We start from the raw sequence: 22972 nt of genomic DNA, 5'->3' as shown, positions 1-22972 counted from the left end.
GTTAAGTATCTTCACTGGTGTTTTCTCTCTCTCCTATTGGCTTCTTCCAGCTTTTTGTCAGCTGGTCTACATGGAAGAGGTTATCAGCTCAGTTCCAGCAGGGTTCCTCAGTGACCTTGCAGCCCAAGTCTGTGGAGTCTTTCACAATAGGGTCTTACCATCTATTCCTGGTGGGAAACTAAGGGTCTTGGCAATGGCCTATAATGTTTTGGGGGCATCAGGGACCTCCCTGGCCAACAACTTACTGGAAGGTATCCCATCCCTGGTACTGAAAATTTTCTAGTAACAACCTACAGCTCCTGAGTGTTCCATTGCCCTAAAAAGTAATTTCCACTTGATTTATTTATATCATCTTAGATTTTGATTCACCCCCCTCCACCTTTCCTTTACTCAATCTCTTCTCCTGACCTCACTTAGGCCTTTTCACCCCCATTAATCTATTCTTCTACTTACATATATGCAATACCATCCTACTAAGTCCCCCTCACTTCCTTTCTCTTCCCTTTATATCTCTTTTTGTCTATTTCTGAGAAGGATTTTCCAAGGATTCACTTAAGCCCCATGCTTTGTGATTTGCCCTTATCTCTCAGTTTCCAGGGTCTTGGTGTGTTTGAACAATTCTCTTTTCTAAATCTCTCCTTTGTTATACATTTATCTAAACCTCATCAAGGCTCTCTCATCTAAATAAAACTCTTTTCTTATCCCAGTCATCAACTATGTTCTGAGTTCATATGACCTCTAATTAACAACTAAATTCTCCATAGATGTTTATAGAGAAGAGGGTCATAAGCTTTGCCAAACTTTCATCCCTTCAATTCAATTTCTTCTTATCAACAGGCAGGAAGGAGAGAGAGTACACTCTGGACACCCAGAAGAAACAATGTCACAGCAGGTTGTCTGATCCTGCCATGATTCCCCTGTCATGATAAAACTTCCCTTCAGGACTGTAAGCTGGAGAAATAAACCATTTCCTCCCACAAGCTGCTTCTGGTGTGGTGTTTTGTCCAGCAACAAGAAGGTAACTACAACAGCACAGCAGAGCTCACACAGTGGCAGAAGTGTGTGGTGGTGGTTATTCACATGGTGGTGGACTAGGAAGCTAAGACACTGGCTGGAATGGAGGTCAACATAAACCTCTCTTCCCTTAAGTTGTTTCTGTGTGGTACTTTGGTCCCAACAATGAGTAAACTGACTAATAAAGTCATGTTATAATAATTACATTTGGAAACTTTTTTGAAGAAGTCTAATAGAATATTTAGCCATATAATGGTAAGTAGTTCACTGTAGGTAAACTCCAATCTTCTCTGATTTTTGGCAAAAAAAAAAAAAATTATATGCTTGTGGGTTAAATACTTGTTCTAAAAATATTTATTAACCTTAAAGCAACATTTTTTGTTAATTTATAAATACAACTATTTAGAGATTAGGTTTATAGTGGGAAAATAAAAGAAATCCTTCAAAGCAAACTTGTTTCTGACTTATCATTCACTTAAGGCTGACTTTATTCATTTAACTACTTTTCATTCCTACAATTTTAATTAATTTGAGTTTCCCTTGAAAGTAGAGATAAGAAGACTTCTAAAGAAGCAGCTTATTTTTGAAATAACCGCAGGAAATAACACAGGGAAAATATGCAATCCAACAAAGTTTTTGTTAAGAAGTAAGTCTCCATATGAACAACTGTGATTCACATCTGCTTGGCATTTCCAAGGAATTGAGCAGACCATGGCCTGAAGTTGTCTCATCATAGGATGGGAGGCTTGATGTGGTCGACCATCTTCTTTGTCACCCTGGCCTGATGTAGTTATCTAGAAAACATACGTTTAGGGTTATCTGTGAGGGTGTTTCCAGAGAGGATTAACAGAGGAAGGAACACTCTGGATGTCCATGGCACATGTGTCTAGAGTGCATTTGCAGTGGCTAGAGGCCCTGGCATGCCCATTCTCTCTCTTTCTCTCCAAAAAATAAAATACTGGCCTGGAGGGATGACTTAGCAGTTAAGGCATCTGTCTGCAAAGTCAAAGGACCCAGGTTCAATTCCCCAGGACCCACGTTAGCCAGATGCACAAAGGGGTGCATGTGTCTGGAGTTTGTTTGCAGTGGTTGGAAGCCCTGATGCACTCTCCCTCTCTCCCTCCCTCCCTCTTTATCTGTCAAATAAATAAAAATAAAATATTAAAAAATATTTTTTAAAGGAGAATGAGTAGAACACTAGCATTAATCTCTGTTTTCTGACTATGGTCACAATGTGGCCACACATCTGCTGCCATACCTTATCCACATGATGCACTATGTCTTTTCTTTAAGCTTGAGACAAAATAAGCCCTGCTTTCCTTAAGTTACTTATGTTTGGTGTTTTGTCAGAGCAACAAGGAAAGCATGTACTACACCAGAACATGTATCCATTGACTTCTAAAAAGTCATGAACTGAAGCTTCCCTGGGAACCATTATTCAACCCATTCTGCTACTCTTTTTGCCTGGAACAGAATTCTGGGCTCTACAATCCAGCTGAGCAACCTTCCCGGCTAGGCTATCGAAAAAGCTTTGAGGAAACAAAAACTTTCACACCTCATATGCAAAGCAGTGTGGTTACTTTTGAAAACAAGTTGGTGGTTTCTTAAAATCTTAAACCTGGGGCTGGAGGGATGGTTTAGCGGTTAAGGCATTTGCCTGCAAAGCCAAATGATCCCAGTTTGACTCTCCAGGACCCGTGTAAGCCGGATGCACAGGGCAGCCCATGCATCTGGAGTTCGTTTGCAGTGGCTGGAGGTCCTGGGGTGCCCATTCTCTCTCTCAAATAAATAAATAAATGGATAAAATACATTTTTTAAAAATTAAAATCTTAAACCTATAGTACCCATATCATCTAGCAAATCTGCCTGGGTTAAGTCAGAGGATTGGAAACATGTGATTGAACAAAACCTTTTTACACAAATGCTCATAAAACTGCTTTTTTTAAATAGGAAAAAATGGAAATATCCTAAAATATCTATGGTCCAATGAATGAATAAACAAAATGTGATATATCTGCCTAACAGACTGTTTTCTAGCCATTAAAGAAATGACAGACTGACACATGTTGCAACATGCATGGACCTTGAACACATTAAGCTAAGTGAAAGAAGCCGGTCACCAAGAACTTACATACGATTTCATTTAAAGAAAATCTCCAGGATAGGTAAATCCATGGTCTTGTGGACCAGAAAGTAGATTGGTGGTTACCTGAGACTGGTAGTAAGGATGCATTAGAGGATAAGGCACTCAGTATGTCGAGATGGAAACCTTCAGCAAGTATTGTAAGTTGACTGCAGTTTCCTCTGCTGCACCCTGGAAATAATAAGGTAAATCCACTGTGGTGAATAAACTGGGCAACACACTTAAGGCACCCGACACAAAGCACCTACTTAGTAAATGGTGGTTCCCACCATTGCTACTACTGTGCCTGTGATTCTCGTTAGTGGGGAAAGAACACAGGGAAGAGAAGCACAGCATACAAGACAAAACCTCAGACAGCAAAGGGTGGGCCCAGGCGCTCTGGGCAGAGACTAGGCCTTTGTCCATCACTCAATCCTTATAAAGGATTGAAGTATGCTCTAATTAAATCCCAACTGCCAATCTAGTCAGATAGGTTTTTAGAAGCATGCATAGAAATGAAAATCTGCAAGGACGGCAAGGAGTACAAAGATCCCAAAAGGCTGCCATGGACTCTGTGAGCTTCATGAGCAGAACTTTACAATATGAATTATATCCAAAGAATTTTTTCTGGGCATCTTCGTAAACCAGCCTCTACTGGTATTCTCATTTAGTCCATATAATAACAACACAGGGTTAGGTATTAGTATTGACCCCTGTTTTTTTTTTTTCTAAAACCAAAAACAATCATAGAAGCTGCAGAGGTGTAGTTCAGAGGCAGAGCACTTGCTTAGCGTGTGTGAAACACTGGGTTTGATCCTGGCATTAATAATAAAAATAACAATATTTAGAAAACAATTTCCCAAAGTCACACACCTAGAAAATGCCCTGCTATAGTGCGAAGTCAGGTCTGTCCAAATCCAGACTTTGTGCTATTAAGGAAAGAGAGGAGCCAGCTATAAGAGGAATGGAATGAGGACAAAGATGGCTCTTGAAGAGCAATAATGTTAAGCTACGGACATTCTGTTTAGATGGCCTCTTCCAGGGCTGTGACCTCTCCTCCTGTCCCCCGCCCCAGCCTCGTGCACATCACCCAGGGACACATTTACTGAGAGGTGCTGTAACTGGCAAAGCAACTGCTCACCTCCCCCACCCCATGAGCATGAGGGGAATCACTCGGTATGTATGTAGTGGGGTTGGAAGACAGGAACAAATTAGAAACAAACGCCAGAGACTGTGACAAGAATGAATAGGAGATAATGAAAGATCAGACAGATGTGCCCAGTTGAGGTCAGGAGGAGGAAAGATAAAGAGAGCGTTTGACACATGAGACAGGGGAAGAGAAAGGTATTTTGGTCCTGGATACTTCAGAGGTGAGCAGTCCAGGGGACAAGAATCTTTGTGAGTCCTGGGACTTAAAAGGACAGGGAGGCACTCGGGGGTCAGAAAGGGGAGAGAAGAAAGGTAGGGGAAGAAGGAAGAAGCTCATAGGAAAGTCTCATCTACTTTGCAGTTTCACCAGAGATTATTGCCGAGCTGTTTATAGTATTGATGGTGAGGGTAAAAAATAAAATAGATTAGCAATTGGCCTCCTCACTCAAAACAAAAAAAAAAGAGAACGCAGGAAGTTATGATGAGTCAGTAATGAAAGTGACAATGTTTTTCTAGTACTGAGCAGGTAATCGTGTGTAGGTTTTTAATATATCTGATCAAAGGAAAGGAAACTGAGGCTAGGAAGATGGTTCAGTGGATAAATACACTTGCTGCATAAACCTGATGGTTTGAATTTAGATCCACAGAACCACATGAAGCCAGATGAGGTAGAAATGATTATCTGTCATCCCAGTGTGCATATAGCAAGATGAGAAACAGCCAATACAATTTACAGAAACTTGTGGGCCAGCTAACCTGGTATATGCAGTGACAAACAAGAGAGACCCTGCCTCAAACAAAGAGGAAGATAAGGGCCCACACCTGAGGGTGTCTTCCAACCTCCACACGTGTCCCATGGTGTGCCCACACTTCTGCATGCTCATACAGACAACTCACAAACATACAGACACAATAAAAAAAGAAAATTAGATGGGAACATGCATCCACCTATGAACCATACGTAACTTTCCTCTGGTATCCAGAGTGAACTGGGTCTAGAGCCCCCTGTGGATAAAATCCTTAGGTGCTCAAGTCCCTTGTATTAAATATCATAGTATCTGAATATAAACTACACACATCATTTCATGTTATGGTTTGGATATAAAATGTTCCTCCCAGTGGCCCAGGTGCTGAAGACTTGGCCCATAAGCTGGTAGACTCCGTCATTGCAGGTTGATTGAATCATGAATACTCTGACTTAGTCAATGGTATTAATCCATTGGGAATTTAGAATTCAATGGCATTATTTGGAGGTAGCTGGGACTAGGGGGTGAAAGTTGGAGAAAGTTGGTCAGCCCAGGGCATGGGCTTGGACAGGTTACCTTATTTCAGCCTCCTTGAAAAAAAAAAAATCCTGGTGCTTCCTGGCTGCCATGAGGTAAGTGGTTTCAATCATCATATGTTCCCATCACCATGATATTCTGCCTTGTCTCAGGCCCAGAACAGAGGAGCTAGCTGACCTTGGACTAGAACCATGAAACTGAGCAAATATAAGTTAAGTTATGTTCTTAGGTGCTTCAATACGGCTACTAAAAGCTACTTATACATCCTCTACACTTTAAATCATGGATGTCCAACTTTTCAAAAAACACATATTTTTGTAAAAGAAAACAAAACATATTTTGTTAGTTATTTGCAAGGAGAGAGAAAAAGCCAGAGGGAGCAAGGATGTCAGGGCCTCCTGCCATTGCAAACATAGTCCAGATGCAGTCATTGTATGTGGCACCTTGTACATCTGGCTTTATGTGGGTCCTGGGGAATTGAAACTCTGCCTTCAGGCTTTGTAAGTAAACACGTTTAACTGCTGAGACAGCTCCCCAAGTTTTTGATATTGCACCATGATGTTGTCATCTATACATGTGTTGGGGCACATGCATAACTATAGAGGGACCCATGCAGCTTGTTGGCCTACACTTGGGTACATCTGTTTTAACTCATCTGTAGGGCTGGATAGATGGCTTAGCAGTTAAGATGCTTGCCTGCAAAGCCTAGGGAACCAGGTTCAATTCCTCAGGACCACAAAAACCAGATACACAAGGTAACGCAAATGTCTGAAGTTCGTCTGCAGTGGCTGAAGGCCCTGTCATGCCTATTCTTTCTCTCTCAAATAAATAAATAAATAAAGTAAAATATATTTAACTCATCTCTAGATTCCTAGTGATACCTGATACTTCATACAATACAAATTCTATGCAAATACTTGTTATGCTGTACTGTTTGGGAGCAATTATAAGAAAAATACATTTGTATGTGTTTGGTATATATGTATTTTTTTCCAAATTATTTTTCACCTGTAGTTGGTTGGATTAAGAGATGGAGAACAAGTGAAAATGGAAAGCCAACTGAATTTCAGTTATGGAAAGTGTGATTTCAACCCAAATGTCAGCTTGGCAGTAACCAAATTTCTCCATTGACTTTGGGATCCAAACTTTAAATACTTCAGCAGAGGTATTCCTCTGTGACCCCAGCTCCACTCCAGCTGTGCAATCTCACATGGCTCTAGCCACTTACCAAATGAATGACTGACAGGGCCAGTCTCAAAACCCTAGTTCATAAGACTTTGTCTCCCACTAAAGTTATAATAATATTTTAAATTATATACCCAATTATCACACCTGAAATTTCTCAGAAGTTTTGATTTAACCTCTGGTTAAAAAAAAAAAAAAAGAAAAACCAGCTGTGGTGGCACACGCCTTTAATCCCAGCATTCAGGAGGCAGAAGTAGGAGGATCACTGTGAGTTCGAGGCAACCGTGAGACTACATAGTGAATTCGAATGAGACCCTGCCTCACAACCACCCCTCCCCCCAAAACGAAGTCTTCCATGGAAAGTAGATCAGCTGAAATAAATTTGAGAAGAATATTCATGGTGGCTTAAAATCCAATAATGCATTTAATAGCATATTAATTATTTAACCTTCAAAACTATTGAGTTATTACCTGTTAAACGGAGCTTCCAAATCTAAATTATGCCCAGGAACCATCCGGAAGACAACATACTTTCTATTTTCTTAAGGAGGAAAGTTCTCCATATTGCCATATAAGAATTACATGAGCTGAACAAGGTCTAGCAGTTAACACAGCTGTTTCCTGTGACGGCATATGCATCTCTCACAGGAAGGACGATGTTATCAGTCCATTCCTTCTGCCCACGTGTAAACTGGGTGGCACAGTGAAAAGCACTGGTTTCCAAACATTTTTGCAGATTAGCAAATTCTTTTGTTTGTTTGGAGGTAGGGTCTCCCTCTAACCCAGCCTGACCTGGAACTCATTCTGTAGCCCGGGCTGGCCTCAGACTCATGGGGATCCTCCTACCCTCAGTTTTCAGAGTGCTGGGGTTACGAGTGTGAGCCACCACACCTATTTTTTTCTTGATTATTAAATGCATATTTAAGAAGTCAGGGTTGGAGAAATGGCTTCACCATTAAGGAGCTTGTCTACAATGCCTAAGGATCCAGGTTCGATTCCCTGGTACCCAAGTAAGCCAGATGCATAAGGTGGGGCATGTGTCTGAAGTTTGTATGAAGCAGCTGGATGAGAATGGCATGCCCATTCTCTCTTTCTCTCTCTGCCTCTTCCTCTCTCCCTCTCAAATAAAAAATCAAGTCACTCAGTACAGTCCACATTCAAATCATTCCCTTTTTCTGAGATATTAAAATATCTATAGGTAAAATGTTTAACTCTCCAGATCCTACGTAAGCCAGACACACAAAGTGACACAAGTCACACATGTGCCAAGGGAGTGCACGCATCTGGAATTTGACTGCACTGGCTGGAGGCCCTGGTGTGTCCATTCTCTCTCTCTCCCTCGCTCTTTGTCTCCCTCTCAGTCTCTAATGTAAACAAAAGGCCAGTCTGTTGGGTTTGCCTCAAAAAAGGTTTTGCAACTGCTTAAAAGGAGTGGGCCACAACATAACCTGACTGCTGAATAGCCAAGAGCTCTGTAACATGCCCTTATGTAGGTGGTTTCTAAACATGATGGCCTTATTCCTTGCAATTCTACAGGTTAGAAAGGTTGAGATCAAGGAGCCAGCATATCTGATGTTCCTTGAGAGCCAGTTCCTTACAATGCCACCTTCTAGCTGTGTGGTGGAAAGGAATAGAATAGCTACTTTTCTGGCATCTGTTTCACGAGGGCATGGGTCCAATGGGTGAAGTCTCTTTCTACAAGAACTAATCATCTGGCCAAAAAGCCCACCTCCTAAAGATGTCATCTTGAGGAGGGTTAAGAATTCAACATATAAATTTGAGAAAGAGAAACAAGCATCCTGGCATAACACGGTGCAACAGAAAAGTCTTTGGTATGGTTCTGTTAGAGCTTCTGAAAGCACGATGCAACCATGGGCCATTCCATTGTAAGTGACATTTCAAGACAAGTCTACAGCAGCCTCTCACTGCTTGCTTCCCTGAGACTTACCATCAATAACGACAAGTGTCCAGAACCTCTAGTCAACCCCCTTCTGCATCCTATTTTTTTTCCTCAGATTATCTACCTGAACCTTGCTCCAAAGCCCTTCTGTCTCTCTCAGCTTGCCCTCTTTGTCTTTAACTGATGCTTTATTGTGTTTACTCCTAAAATTGGATTTTGTCTCAGACAGAGATTATAATCTACTCCCATTGCCCTCATTATTTACTCAGATTAAAAAAGTATGCCTTGCTTATCATAGGTACTCAATAAATATTTGGGAATGAAGAAGGAGACACCTGGGAGGATACTTGTTTCAAAATATAAGCCCCTAACCGGGCATGGTGGTGCACGCCTTTAATCCCAGCACTCAGGAGGCAAGATGTGGGAGGATTGCCATGAGTTTGAGGCCAGCCTGAGATTGCATAGTGAATTTCAGGTCAGCCTGGGCCAGAGCGAGACCCTACCTTGAGAAACCAAAAATATGTATGTATGTATGTATACATACATACATACATACACACATACACACACACATATATATACATATATACATTCATATAAATATGAATTTACTCTCTGAGAATGGATAAACAACTGATTTCTATGACCAGTTTTTTCACTCAGTTTTAGCCAGAGGACTCTTGGTTTACAGCCAGTTTCATGCAAAGTCAGAAATATAAATGCTAATATTACAGAGGTAAAAAGATTTTCTAATATTTACTAGCTTCAAAGTAACATTTCTATCTATCAGCACCTGCACTAATCTTAATTTATTGATTCACTTTATATTAAGTGCCATTTTATGCATGTGTGGTGTGTGTACATGTACATGTGTATACGCCTATAGGTATACACTTGTGAGGGGTTGCTTGTGGATGTGCGTAGGCATGTTGAGGTCAGATGTGGATATGAGATGCCCTCCTTAGAAACCCTTCATCTTATTCTTTGAGGCAGGGTCTCTCACTGAACCTAGAGCTCACTGTTAGGACCAGATTTGCTAACTAGTAAGACCGAGGGCTCGGCCTCTCTCGACCTCCCCAGAACTGGGACTACAGGCCTGCACCACCATGCTGGGAATTCTACATGGGGGATGGGATCCAAAGTCAAGTCCTCAAACCTGCATGGCAAGTACATTATCCACTGAGACATCTTCCCAGCTCCCTTTCATATCAGTTTTTTTTTTTGTTATTGTTTATTTATTTGAGAATGACAGAGAGAGAGAGGAGAGAGAGAGAGAAAGAGAGGGAGAGAATGGGCATGCCAGGGCCTCCAGCCACTACAAACGAACTCCATTGTGCATCTGGCTATCGTGGGTCCTGGGCTGGGGGGGGGATCAAACCTCGAACCAGGGTCCTTAGGCTTCACAGGCAAGCCCTTAACCTCTAAGCCATCTCTCCAGCCCTCCTATCAGTGTTTAATTCAAGTGCTCACTAAAGACATTTAATATTACAGGCACTGTGCTAAATGCCAGAAGAAAAAAAAAAAAAAATAGAACTGAACCAAAGAAAGTTTTGTCACCAACAGGTCCACGGTGGAAAAGAAAACCAACAACTCTAGTGCAATGGCTGCAGTGCCACAAGAGAAAGAAATGCTCCAGCTCCACCTGAAACCCATCCACGCAGTGACATGAAGAGAGCGAGATCAGTCTTGAGACGTTTGTCGTCTGCCTCCTTCAGCTGCTTGGGCTAGACAAGCCCTCTCTCCTCCCCTCACTCTGGGCTCTCCAGCTCTCAGAACCGACTCCACCAAGCTTCTTAGCTCCATTTTTGGCACTTCCTCCCACACTAAACCAGCATGAAATACGACTCATTTAGCTTGTAGCTCTCAAGCAGCCCACACATTAAGGGAAATACGACCAGTTGTGTACTTTACAGTTTCCTTAAGATAAAAAGCACACCATCAGTGGAGACTACTTTAAATGTCTGGGCCCCAATATGGTATCATAGAAGATGAGGAATCTGGTGGGAAACAATAATGATAAATACAGCACTTTCTTTTTTCTGTTCCCCGCCCCCACAGCCTCCAGTCCTCAGAGCCCTTTCCTGTTAACTCATGGCACTGAGTAAGTCACAAAGTATCTTTGGACCTTGACTTCCTTATCTGTAAAACATGGGGGTTGGAATTGGTTATCTTTAAGGTCCTTTCCAGCTTTCAAAGTCTGATAGAAAGTTTTATCTACCCTGTGACTTCACATCAAGATCCAGCTGGTTTCCCTCCCCTCCTCAGTTCTGGCTAACCTGTGGGGTTGTGTGGATATGAAATGAAAAAAAGGAAAATTACTGTATGTGTATGGTGGGTTACAAAATTAAATAGGTCACGGCTCTGTAGAAAGGTGATGTGGAAAAAGTGTAAAAATGCGAGATAACAGGAAACAAAGCTTCAGGGGCTTTTAACATGGGCTGGACAGACCATACTGGTGAGAAGAAATGTCTTTTCATAATTTTTAGTGTGCTTGGCCATTACTATACGTGTGTGGAATGCTTACTATTGCAAGATATTAAGTCATGTCCTAGAAACAGAGGGAAAAGCAAGCTGCAAATTTTACTATTTGGCCAAGTTACAATTAAATTTAAAACTGCTTTAGGATTTGAAGAGATTAAGTGGCTTCTAAAACATTATAAACAATTAAACTTTTATAGTAAATATTGAAGGATTACAGCTGTGTATTAAATTTTCTATGCATATTTGTTATCAGGAAATTCTGAAAGAATAAAAACAGAAAATACTGGTATGAAAAGGTTTGCCAAATTTCTGGTAAAAATAGTTTTCTGTATTTAGAGAAAGTGTAATATTGGTATTTCAGAGAGTGCTGTGCTTGTCTTTGAGATTTGATGGTGCTGAATTGTTAAGATAAGTGTTCCAGGTTGGCTTAGCTGTTAAGGCACTGGACTGCGAAGTGTAAGGACCCATGTTTGATTCCCTCGTACCCATGTAAGCCAGATGCAAATGGTGGAGCAGACAGCTAGAGTTCATTTGCAGTGGCTAAATGCCCTGGTGCACCTATTCTCTCCCTCTCTCTTTCTCTCTTTCTCTCTCTCTCTCTCTGTCATAAATAAATAAAGATAAAAAGAACAGAAAATCCCCCAAGACTTATTAAATATTAAAGGGATGTAGTCAACCTCTGGCTTTTACACACATATGTGCACTCATGTACAGGCGGTCATACATACACATGTACCTGCACACATACGAATGTGCACACATACATACATACATGCATGCATGTGTTCCATATACATATGCAAAAATAAAAAAAAAATCATTCCAGAGCTGGAGAGATCTTCAGCAGTTAAAGGTGCTTTCTTGGAAAGCGTAATGGCCTGGGTTCAATTCCCCAGTACCCACATAAAGCCAGATACACAAAGTGGCATATGTATCTGGATTTTGTTTGCAGTGACAGGAGGTCCTGGCATGCCCAAACTCACTCTCTCGGTCTCTATCTCATGAATAAATAAATAAATAATCATTCCAAGGATAAGTGGGATTTTAATAAAATCTATCATCTATCATTTGTGGGAGCAAATGAAAGAAAGTTAATCAACTGTTCGTTTATTTTTTTTCTTTCTATTTCAGAATCTGACTTCAAGCAGCCCCATCCAGTGGCCTTGCTCTTTCCCTGGGATCACATTATATTGAATACAGTATACTGAACTTCAAGCTTTTAGACACCTTGATGTCCAGCATAGAAACAGAAGCAGGAAGGGAGCCTAAGAGAGCAAACCCACTGGAAAGTAATGAAGAATGTTACCAGGGAACACATGTGGCCACTATGCGAGGCAGAAAATAGTAGTAGGGTCCAAGAAGGCCAGAATGAATGTTAGGAAAATAAGAAACTGGAGCTTTTATTTTCTAAAGAAGAGCTGTTTCAGATGATGGTAAACTTCTTTTTCTTTTCTCAATTTTTATTAACATTTTCCATGATTATAAAAAGTATCCCATGGTAATACCCCCCCCCCACTTTTCCTGTTTGAAATTCCATTCTCCATCATATCCCGTCCTCATCTCAATCAGCCTCTCTTTTATTTTGATGTCGTGATCTTTTCCTCCTCTTATGATGGTCTTGTGTAGGTAGTGTCAGGCACTGTGAGGTCATGGATATCCAGGCCATTTTATGTCTGGAGGGCGCACGTTGTATGGAGTCCTACGCTTCCTTTGGCTCTTATATTCTTTCTGCCACCTCTTCTTCATTAGGTCCTGAGCCTTGGAAGGTGTGATTGAGATGTTACTCAGTACTCCAGTCACTTCTTTCCAGCACTATGAAACTTTCTGAGTCATCCCAAAGTCACTACCCTCTGAAAAGAGAAGATTCTATACCCAAAGTGAGAGTAGCATTAATATAAGGGTATAAATATTAAGAGAAGTGCTTATGGGGCAGTTTGATAAGCATACTATATACATTTTTCCAGACATCAGCAGATGTTACACCCCTAGGGCTCATGACTACCCCTGATTTAAGTTTTTAGTATCAGGGATGTGCTCCCCTCCATGGAGCAGGCCTCCAGTCCAATTGGAGGGAAGTTGGTTTCCACCATGACAGATGTGCCACTATTGCAGTGGTTGGCTCATTTGGCCTGGCTGGCCAATTATAATGCTTGCAGTGTGCACTGTTGAGTATCTACACTGGTGGTGTCTCTTTCTCCCATTGAACTACATGTAAAGCTTCTTCCAGCTTTCTGTCAGCTGGTCTACATGGAGGAGGTTATCAGCTCAGTTCCAGCAGGATTTCTCAGTGGCCTTGCAGCCCAAGTATGTGAAGGATGGTAAACTTCTTATTGAGCCCTTGGAGTCAGATTAAAAGTACAATGAGCAGGCTGGAGAGATGGTGTGGTAGTCTGACTAGATGGCTCCCAATATATTCAGTGTTTTATTAGTTGGTAGTTTGGATCTGCAGCCACCTGGCTAGAGGAGGTGGATCTTAGGGCCCAGACCTAAAGTGTGGTGGTGGATTTGAAATTCCAAACTAAAGATAAGCAAAGTGCCTAAGTTTCTCTTGGAGTTCCTTAAGTGTGCTGTGTAGTGTGGCTTTTGGGCTTGTGGCTTCTCTCTCTCTGCTTGGACCTGTGAAAGCAGGCCAGCTTCTTCTGCCATTTTGGAACTTCCCCTGGATCTGTAAGCTTCAATAAATCCCTTCCTCCATAACTGTGCCTGGTCTGGAAGTTCATCTCAGCGAACCTGAAGCTGTCTGCTACAGATGGCTTAGTGGTTAAGGAGCTTGCTTGTGAAGTTTAAGGACCCATGTTCAACTCTAGGTTCCACATAAGCCAGATGCAAACAGTGATGCAAGCATGAAAGGTCACATAAGGTGGCACACACGTCTGGAGTTCCATTGCAGTGGCTGGAGTCCCTATCGCACTAATGATCTCCCTCCCTCTCTGTCTATTGCTGTCTCATTAAAAATACAAAAAAAAAAGAGGTCAGTGTGCTGGGCTTGCCTCCCCACAAAAAAGTGAAATTAGAAACAAAGGTCAGCTGGGCGTGGTGGCACATGCCTTTGATCCCAGCACTAGGGAGGCAAAGGTAGGAGGATCACCATGAGTTCGAGGCCACCCTGAGACTCCATAGTGAATCCCAGGTCAGGCTGGGCTAAAGTGAGACCCTACTTTGAAAAACAAAAAAAAAAAAAAAAGAAAGAAAGAAAGAAAGAAAGGTCATCTAGTAAAAGTCTATCATCTGTTACATGAGCATTGACATCTAATAACACGGTCTGAGAACATGAATATGATTTGCATAGTTGATTCTCCTTTTAGACATTATCAAACTTTATGTTACAGCCTGGTTAAATAGTTCAGTTTGGTATAAGAAATTCAAAACCCATATATCCTCTTTGCTGATTTAAAAAAATATATATCTGCGTATGTTTGTGGTATGCATGCAAGAATGTATGCACATTAGTATGTGTGTGGGTGCATGTACATGCATGTGCACATGTGTGTAGAGGCCAGAGGTTGGTGCCAGGTGTTCTCCTCAGTTGTTTCTACTTTCCTCTTTAATTTTGCTTCTTGTATTTTTATCTATTTGTGAGAGAAAGAGAGATGAGGCGTGGGCACACCAAGGCCTCTTGCCATTGCACACAGTCTCCAGATGCACGAGCCTCTTTGTGCATAGGGTTTCGTGCGTGTACTGGGGAACTGAACTCAGTCGGGAGCCTTTGCAAGCAAATGCCTTTAACTTCTGGGCCATCTCTCCTGACCTCCACCTTACTGTTTGAGACCAGGTCTGTCACTGAACCTAGGGTTCCCCAAATCATCAAGTCTAGCTCTCTAGAAAGCGTTGGGAATCTTTTTGCTCTGCTTCCCCTGTTCTGAGATTATAGACACATGCTGCCATGCCTGGCTTTTATGTGGATGCCAGAGATCTGAACATAAGTTCTCTCTCTTTCTCTCTCTCTTTTTGGCTTTTTCGAGGTAGAGTCTCACTCTGGCTCAGGCTGAGCTGGAAATCACTCTGTAGTCTCTGGGTGGCCTCGAACTCACGGCGATCCTCCTACCTCTGCCTCCCAAGTGCTAGGATTAAAGGAATGCGCCACCACTCCCAGCCATAAATCCTTTCTTTAGTGGCAAGTATTTTATCCACTGAGTCATCTCCTCAGCAACTTTTCTTTATTTTATTCACTGAAAAATTTATCTTTTAATTAGCACATTTAAATACTTAGCCATATTTTCATATGCTACAGTGTGTTTGGTTTATAGGCAACTCTGGTCAATATGACTAAAAGGGCTATCTACTGAGGGCAGAGAATTGATGGTAAGGCTTTAAGAATATGGTTTTGTTGTTGTCGCTGTCCTTGTCATTCTTGAGGTATATCTTACTCTAGGCCAGGACAGAACTCACTCTAGTCCCAGGCTGGCCTTGAACTCACAGGGATCCTCCGACCTCTGCCTGCCAAGTGCTGAGATTAAAGGCTTGTGCTACCACACACATTTTTTTTTTTTTTTGGTTGAACATGGTAAATTTTGTCTTCCAAACTACTTTATCTTCTGTCTCTGTCTCGCATGCTTTCTTCAGTGTGATTTATATACTTCCACTGGCTCTGTGTGTCCTCCTCTCAAATCTCAGTAGACTTGTGACAATTGAGGAGGCTAGACATCAAGAGATAATACAACCTTTTCTAAAGCATTGATGCAACAAACTACCTTAAAGTCAGTGACTTTAAAAAACATAAACTATATAAGCACATGCATTAGTTACTTGCCTCATCACTGTGACAAAATGCCTAACAAAAACAACTAAAGGAAGGAAGGTCTTTTTTTGGTTTCATAGATGGAGGGTGCATAGTCCACCACAGCTGGGAAGGTGTGCTGGTGGGAGTGGGAGGTGGCTGTTTGCATTGTGTCTACAGTCAGGAAGGAGAAACAGAGAGAGAGAGAGAGAGAGAGAGAGAGAGAGTGTTAATGCACTCCGTTCATTTTCTCCTTATTTCCTTTATATTCAGGCTGTAGTTTGTTTTGTCCAAAATGGGTTTCACTGGGCAAAACCAAGTTGTGACTAGGATTCCATTCATTTCTGAAAGTTCCTGGGGAGAACTTCTCAGAATTTGGAAGCTGTTCATATTCCCTGGCATGAACCTCTCCCTTCTTTCTACAAACCTGGTCATGCCACCCTTCTCAGCTATTCTCCACATCACATCTTTTCTACCTCCCATTTTCACTCCTAAAGACTCCTGTGATTGTGTTGTGTCCACTCTGATGAACGAAGAGTATCTCCCCATTTCAAATTCCTTAAGTTATACCTGCAAAGGCCCTCTGTCTGATAGGTAACATAATCACAGGCTTCAGGAACTGGAATGTGGATGTATTTTAGGGCCATTATTCTGCGTACTGTGGTGTGCAAAGGCAGAATGGATATTTTGTGGGTGTACCTTCCTAAAACATGTCCTCTAATGCTACACATTTCAGCTGATAATTTTTTGTTATTCATTGTATAGAATTCATCAGGCTAGCCCTGCTCCACATTTCCCACTAAAATAGATGACACCTTAAGTATTCAATTTATATTCATTTGTATAGCATTATACATTATTTACATAGTTTCAGTGTTTAAAGATAGTACAATATATACTCTACAGATTAGACAAGAATATTGTTGTGCTTTTTCTCTCTTCTTTCTCTTCATCATGATGATAGAATCATTTATTTCAAGTTATTATCATTTCTTTGTATTGTATGAATTAGAAATGGTGAGGATATAAAAGTTTTCATTTTTATTTTCTGGAATTTAGGGTTTATTTGGCAACAAATAACATAATATCCAACCAAAGGTGGCTTAAGATAGGAAAAACTTAAATGTTATCAAAATAAATTTAGACCTGTTGTTCCAGGGATAGTTAATAGGGTAGTTCAGTAACATCATGGATGATCCAGTGCATTTCATCAAATTGCTTTTTACCCAGGCTAATCTAGAATTTGCTAGACTTTTGTAGACCTAGCAAATATACTCTCACACAACCCTGTCTGAAGATGTGTTAGTTGTTCCTTGGTGTATCACAAATCCAATGGCTTTAGCCCCCCCACCCCCTCCCCCACACAAAATGTGTTATTCACTGTGTTTTCTACAGGTCAGGGATTTGGATTCTGTCTCTTTTATGCTCTCTCTAAAAAAACCACAACAAGAAAAAAAAAAAAACATTTCCTTTTGTACAGCTTTTTTTTTTTTCAGTAGAGCAGCATATTTTCTAATAATGATTTCAGAGATGGTCAGCCATAGGAATCCTTATGTAACTGAAATTATGTGTGACTGTTAAATGATAAATGAATTTGTAAAGATTCCTAGGCTAAAAGTAGTTCCTGGGATGGAGAGGTGGCTTAGCAGTTAAGGCACTTGCTGCGAAGCCTAAAGACCCACATTCCATTCTCCAGATCCCATGTAAGCCAGACGCACATAGGTGAGGCAAGCACAAGCTCGCACGTGACCACTAGGTGGCACAAGCGTCTGGAGTTCAATTGCAGTGGCGGCGGCCCTGGAGTGTCAATTCTCTATCTTTCCTCTTTGTCTCTCTTTCTCTCTAAATTAAAAAAATAATAATAAAAAGCAGTTCCTTTGGAATACTTTGTTCTACTATTCGCTTCCATTGTGCTAATGAGCAGATAACTAGTTAGCATGTTCTTTGTAGCTCGCATGCTCTGAGATTCCATCATGATGTGTTAAGGGGGGATTTTGTACTTAGGCATTAGCATTAGATGTGAACTTTCAACCTAAAAGTACTGGAACATTTTCTGTATTTCTTCATTCTTTAATGTTTCCATACATACCTGGATCTGTATATCTTACTAATTGAATATCGAACTTTTGGATTTATTTGCTGTGCTTTTGAAAATTTCTCTCTCTGTTTTATTCTTTCTTCTGAAACCTATTTAAAAAAAAAGAAGTAGTTTCTTATGAATTCACCCTCTGGTTCAGTCTGTGTTAGCTCAGCATGTTGATTAAGAGCCCGAGTCCAAATCCTGATCCAGTAACTTAATTGTGTTATTCTGGGGTAAGTTACTCCTTCTGTTCTTCATTCAGTTTACTTGTGTGTAAAATGAATATGCTAGTAATACTGATTATTTTGTAAGATTATAAATATTAAGTGTGTAAATAGACAAACGCTTTAATTCATCTGGGTTACCCAAAGAAAATGCCTTAGACTAGGTCACTTATAAATAGAACTTTGTTGCTTATGATTTTAGAAACTGGAAAGTTCAAGGTTAAGACATTAACACTTAAGTGTTGTGAGGAGCCATTGCTCATAGATAATCCCCCATATTCTTATAGAGCAGAAGGGCACTGCTTCCATTCACTGACTTCATGATCTATCTACACAATAAGGACAATGCCTCTACTACCATCTATTCTGAGGCTACAATTCAACATTGAAATTTGGAGAGACACAAACATTCAGACCATAGCACATGCTCAGAAGAATCTGAGTTACTTATAACATTGATAATAAAATTTATAGTAATTCACATTATTAATCATATTGTTATTTAAACTATTCAATTTTATTCTAATAACTGTGTTCTTAGTTTCCTAACTATTTTTTTTAATAATAACCTTGTTTGGTGACTATAAGTTCCTTTGTTTAAAAATGCATATTTCCACCTGGAGAGATTGCTCAGTGGTTAAGGTGCTTGCCTACAATGCTTAACAACTGGGGTTTGATTCCCTAGTACTGATGTTAGCCAGATACACAAGGTAATACATGCATCTGGAGTTCTTTTGCAGTGGCTAGAGGCCCTGACATATCCATACTCACTCACTGTCTCTGTCTGTCTCTCTCCATCTGTATCTCTGCCTGCAAATAAATAAAATATTTTTTAAAGGTAAATGCACATTTTTAATGCTCTACTTTTATTTGGGGGCTTGATTTTGTTTGTTGATTGAAATGCTGTCTCCTTGAGTATCACATTCTTATGAATGATGTGTGACTGAGTTGTCCATGCCATCTCATGTTTGGGACTCTCACCTGTTTCTGTGTGGTGCCAATTCTGATTGTCTCTTCTGCTTATTATGGTATGAGGGGAGCTGAATAGGACGCTGTGTGGGGCAAGAAATAAAGACTGTTCTGTGTGTGTGTGTGTGTGTGTGTGTGTGTGTGTTTTGTTTCTTCCAGGGTGATTGGGGATCAGTTTCTGGGTGCTATCTTCTCTCACTGGCCCAGATGCCCATATTGGTCCATACAGAGCTGAGGAAAGTGATGTTCACTACCTTTTCTTCATAGCTCTTATCATTATCACTTTGTATCTAAAATAATCTCAGTTGTTGACTATTTACAACATATTTACATGGCTTGCCTCTGTGAAAGCAACAACTTTGCATGACCAATGTATTATTTTCAGGGCTTGGTGTTGATCTTATACAGAATGATCTATATGTGAATGAATGAATGTGTTCTTTGATTACAAGTTCACAATGAACGTACCTGTTCAGGTCTGAGCTTGAATCTGCCCCAGTTTTCCCAGAAGTTCCACCTCATATAGTTTTGTCTTATAGATCCTGCTTGCTTTAGAAAATCTGGATAAATGGAACCTCCAATATTGTTTTTTAGAACCTTAGTGAATGTTTGAAAACATTTTTTTTTTTTTTTTTTTTTTTTTTTTTTTTTTTTTTTTTTTTAGTTAGAAGCGGTAGTACACACCTGTAACCTGTATTGGGCAAGTTAAAAAAATAAAATAAAAAGGACCAGAAGTTAAAGATCAGGTATAAAATGAGTTTGAGGTCACCCCAAGCTACTGAGGCCCTGTCTCAAAAGCAAACAAAAGGAAGAAAAAACCAATACAATTTTTCCGTTTTGTCTGGGGATATATGCTGGCAGGTGTATAAAGTATGCTTTTGACACCATCAATAGTACTTTTAGTTTCCACAGTGTGATTTTAGTTGGAGCATAGCTTGGTGATTTAAATAACACTGAATATAATAGGGTCCTTGTATTCCTTTTGATTCTCCATTAGTAATATTTTTAACATACAAAAATGTTTCAAATATATAAAGACCAGTGTCATCAATGCTCATAATTAACCATCTATATTTGATCATTCCAAACATTTAGCAATACTTGTTTCAGAGCTTTAAAAATAAAAAGTAGCTTTCACTGCACTGCTTTCCCTTTCCACTCCTTCCTTTTCTTTCCTGCTCACCATCCGGAAGTTGATTTGCTTACTTCCTGTCTGTGCCCAGCTTTCTGTGGATCACAGAAGACAGGCTTTCAAGCGGAGCATACATGGTGCTGGCTCCCTCCATCCTTCAGATTACAGCAGGAGAAAAATCTCCCCTTGGCCACGTCCTGAAGGCCTTTCAACTTGCTGTTCTCTATCATCTTTATGTCATCACTGTATATCTAAAATAATCTCAGTTGTTGGTGAATAAGCTTGTTTGCCTCTGTGAAAGTACTGTCGAGGCCTCTTGGGTGACTACAAGCCTAGGGGAGACATTCATAGCCAATCAAAATATAATGGTATTGTTTTATTTTCCATTATGTGTATTTTAATGGTTTTTTTTTTCCTTTTCTAATAGGCAAGCATTTCTTGATAGCCTTTACAGTAGTAATTTATGTTTCCTTTTAAATTAAACATGACCAAAACAGGTATTGATTTAATGAAAAATGTTATGTAGTTTAAACATAGACAGTATGTAGATATAGCAACAATTTATAAAGTTTATGTTGAAATTAAGACACTTGGCCTAATTAAGAATGTTCAAGTTCAAGTGATACGTGACCTAAACTGACCTCTGCTTTCTCTCGCCGCCCAGAGTCATTGTCTATCTTCAGCTATTAAAAACTGCTTGGGGGTCCCTCCTCCTCACCTTCCTTTACCAGCTAAGGTGCAATTTTCTATGTGGGTACTCCTTTTATGGTATTTCCTGTAACCAGCAGCCCTGCCTGCACCTGGCTTTCTCACCATCCCCTGCAACTTCATGAAGCCTTTCTCCACTTAGTGCCAACTGCAGTATTGCATACCTATATGATTCTCTTATCTAATTCTAAGTCTTAGGGTAGAATTTCTTCATTCTAGGATCATAGTCTGAACAGGCTCCTCAGGTCAGAGAAGGAAAGATTTGTTTTCGATGGTTCAAACGATCATCTGGGGCAGAAAATGAATGCTCTCCGTGGGCAAAAGTGGTTCTCTCATATTTCCACATTTGAAGTTTTAAAAGCAGTTCTGTTTATGGATCTCAATAGATGATTTTAAATTAATTTATTTTCTATTGAGGTAATACGTTAACCTGTTGTTTAGGTGAAGGGAAAGAAAAGAAAGGGATATGGACAGGGTAAATGATAATGATGGATATGATAGCTTTGTAAGTCATTCCCTCAAGGTGGCTCACGTGGGTGACCAATGTCAAAGCAAGTCTTTAAAATATAACATTTTAAAACAACTCACAACCTTTGAAGGCAAACGCTCCGGTACCACTGCAGCTGTCGCAACCACGAATAGCTTTCAAGTTCCGTGGTGGAGATCTACAATACTAGTGAATCTATGCAGTCCTGTCCACAGAAACAGCACCAGAAACCGAATGCTGTTTAAAAATCCTTTAATGCCTGCCGTCAATATGTCATTCATTCATTCACAGACTCATATCTTCACTTCAAGATTTAAAAGACCAGTGCAAGCCTGGCCTGGTGGCACAAGCATGTAATTCCAGCCCTTGAGAAGTGGAGGCAAGAGGATATCGAGTTCAAGACTTCTCATGGCCATAAGTGAATTCGAATCCAGTATGGAGTACAAGAGACCCTGTTTCCAAAATATTAAACCCAACTCGGACACCAAGAAATAACTCCCCCCCACACACACACACAAATCAAAGCAAAACAGAACACCCCATGCATGCACTTGGCCTCTTCTCAGCAGAGGTGAAAAGGGGTGCCCTCAGAGTGCCTGTGGCACTGTGGGGAGGGGATGGTGAAGTCAATGTCAGCTTCTCTTCCAGAGGTGGCAGAGTCCAGAGAGGAAGAAGGGCTGCGCGGGGGGTTTGAGGGAAGTGACTTCACACTCGCGATGACAAAAAGTCATGCTGCCACTGTAAACAAGAGCCTTCAAACGCGAAAGCGGGCGAAGTGGAATCTGTCTGGTGCGTCCATCTTCTCCGCAACGTCTTCCCCTGCAGGAGCCAAACTTTCTCCATCCACAGTGACGGGTCAGCGCGGAAGCGCCGCCGCCTGGCACAGCACCGCGGGCGCGCCGGGGATCGGCGTGGGGCGGCCGGGCCCCGCGTGGGCTCGGGAGTCCCCTGGAGCATCATTCTCTCTCCCGCACCAGGGGAACAAGCTTCTCTTTTCAAACTCGGTCATTTCCGTGGGGAATTGCGGCACGAGCAGGTCCTGGGTGTGGCGATGTCCAAGGGGAGCTCAGAGCGCCCAGCTTTCCCGCCGCTGGCAGACGGACAGACGGAGGACGGACCGAGGACGAGCGGCCGCAGCCCGCGGTCTCGTCTCGTCTCATACCCCGGGGGCAGCGCGTGGACGCGACCCCGCGGCCTCTGCTCAGCGCCCGAGCGCCGCCGGCTGCGCGCTTCTCCCCAGCTCGCCGTGCGCCCGGAGGCGGCTCCTCCTGCCGGCACACAAGTCCTTATATGCACCGGTTGCACCAGCCCGCCTTTACTCCAGCCCCACAAATAATTAATGGGACGAGGGAGGACATCGCTCTTTTGTATTTCCTCGCCCCTCGCCCCCACTCAATCCCTTAGCATTAGAACCAGTCGAGGAACCCCAAGATGCCATTTTGGTGCAGTGCACCCATCGGATACCCGAACCTAGACCTCGAGCCCCCTTGGGAAACGGCGGCACTATCGACACTCAGGATC

The 22972-nt window shown here is 41.4% G+C and overlaps 1 long non-coding RNA gene across 1 annotated transcript; it reads right to left on the bottom strand.

Moving 5' to 3' along the window:
• Positions 1-1720: 1720 nt before the first annotated feature.
• Positions 1721-22650, bottom strand: LOC123453261. Its single transcript, XR_006632716.1, has 4 exons — positions 21556-22650; positions 17941-18038; positions 3224-3328; positions 1721-1808 (listed from the first exon to the last, which is right to left on the bottom strand). It is a non-coding gene; the product is annotated as an uncharacterized LOC123453261 (long non-coding RNA).
• Between the last annotated feature and the right edge of the window lie 322 nt (positions 22651-22972).

This window comes from Jaculus jaculus, chromosome 11 (assembly GCF_020740685.1).
Source record: "Jaculus jaculus isolate mJacJac1 chromosome 11, mJacJac1.mat.Y.cur, whole genome shotgun sequence".
Classification (NCBI taxonomy): domain Eukaryota; kingdom Metazoa; phylum Chordata; class Mammalia; order Rodentia; family Dipodidae; genus Jaculus; species Jaculus jaculus.
The sequence above is the reverse complement of the archived record's forward strand: the minus strand, read 5'-3'. Positions and strand labels throughout refer to the sequence as shown.